The 1,632-nt window shown below is 35.2% G+C and overlaps 1 long non-coding RNA gene across 1 annotated transcript; it reads right to left on the reverse strand.

Annotated features, from left to right (window-relative positions):
• Nucleotides 1-478: 478 nt before the first annotated feature.
• Nucleotides 479-1,415, reverse strand: LOC111380662. Its single transcript, XR_002700213.1, has 2 exons — nucleotides 1,008-1,415; nucleotides 479-854 (listed from the first exon to the last, which is right to left on the reverse strand). It is a non-coding gene; the product is annotated as an uncharacterized LOC111380662 (long non-coding RNA).
• Nucleotides 1,416-1,632: the final 217 nt, after the last annotated feature.

Below are 1,632 nucleotides of genomic sequence, written 5' to 3' on the forward strand. Positions count from 1 at the left end.
TGATAATTTACTACGAAACATGTAGAACCAAAGCCACGTAAGGAAGAATAATCTAGAGCATATCCATACTACTTCTCAAAAGGAGATAAACCTAATTTATGTGATGTTGTGACCCTATTAATCAAATGAGTAGCAGTAAGTATTGCCTCTTCCCAAAATTCACTGGAGTGGATGCAGAGAGTAAAAGAGAACGAGCCGTCTCAACAAGATGTCTATGTTTTCTTTCAGCAACACCATTTTGTTCAGGAGTGCTTGTACAAGTAATTTGGTGAATAATGCCATCAAAAGCAAGCAAATTTGAAAAGGCATTAGAGGTATACTCTCCACCCAAATCACATCGAAAATATTTGATAATAGCAGAATGTTGAGTTTTCACAATTGCTTTAAATTTACTGAAAATATTAAAGAAGTCAGAGCGACATTTCATAAGAAAGATCCAACAGTAACGAGTGTAATCATCAATAAATGAAACATAATATCTTGAACCCCTTTAGTGGTAATGGGAGAAGGTCTTCATATATCAGAGTGAACGAGATCAAAAGGAGCAACAGAAACAAAGGTATTTTTATTAAAAGGCAATGCAAGAAATTTTGCTAATACACATCCACTACAATTAGAAATGTCATCTATTTTCAAATGACCTAATGCCCAGTAGAAACTAAGAATTTTAAACGAGATACTAAAACATGACCAAGATGAGAATGCCATAAATAAAAGGTAGAAAATAAATGATTCAAACGGAAATATGACAAATCAACACTAGAAGCTGCAATTTCTAGTACTTCAAGCATATCCAAAACATAAAGTCTCCCCTGCCTATTGCCGGTCCCAATCACCTTATGAGATTGTGTGTCCTACACATGAAGAAAAATATACTAAATATCCAAATTCACATAATTCGCTAACAAAAACAAGATTTAGAGTAAGACTATGAACGTGATAGACATCATTGAGAGATAAACAATATGTATGAATAGAACCAACGCCTACTATAGGCATAGAAGTACCATCAGTGGTTACAATTGACACAGGAGACTTGGGAGATAATGAAACAAAGAAGTCTAAATTAGGTGAGATATGATAGGAAGCCTCCGAATCTAAGACCCACAAAGAAGATGATATACTTGAAAAACTAGAAGACGACAAACCTATATGAGAGGCAGACAATGCATGTGGCAGTGTTGCATCTGACCGTGTTGCTAGAGAGTTTTGAAACTGCTCAAACGTGGATGGTCCTACAAAGAATGACGAGACGTGATTAATTCCAAAATTATTCTTGGCTTATGTGCGTGTCTGTTTTTCTCGAACGGCAAGCAGTCCCCTCTTTTTTTCTTTCTTTCTTTTTTCCTTTTTTTTTTTTTTTCGGTCTCCAAGTGGCTACCAATGCATAATTTTATACTCCTCCACAGCAGCTGCAATGCTTTGATTATGCAGTTTTCAGCCCTTTTTAATGTGGATATAAAATCAGATATCCCCAGCAGCCAACTTCTATGTTACTCTCAATGAAACTTCTAAAGCCAACTCATCTGAACCTGTTTTCTTCAACAAGATCAACAATTTCAAGATGACGGCTTGATACCATGATAAATTAATAATGCAAAAAGATAGAGAGAATTACTATATTAATTGAAC

This window comes from Olea europaea, unplaced genomic scaffold, assembly GCF_002742605.1.
Source record: "Olea europaea var. sylvestris unplaced genomic scaffold, O_europaea_v1 scaffold218, whole genome shotgun sequence".
NCBI lineage: Eukaryota > Viridiplantae > Streptophyta > Magnoliopsida > Lamiales > Oleaceae > Olea > Olea europaea.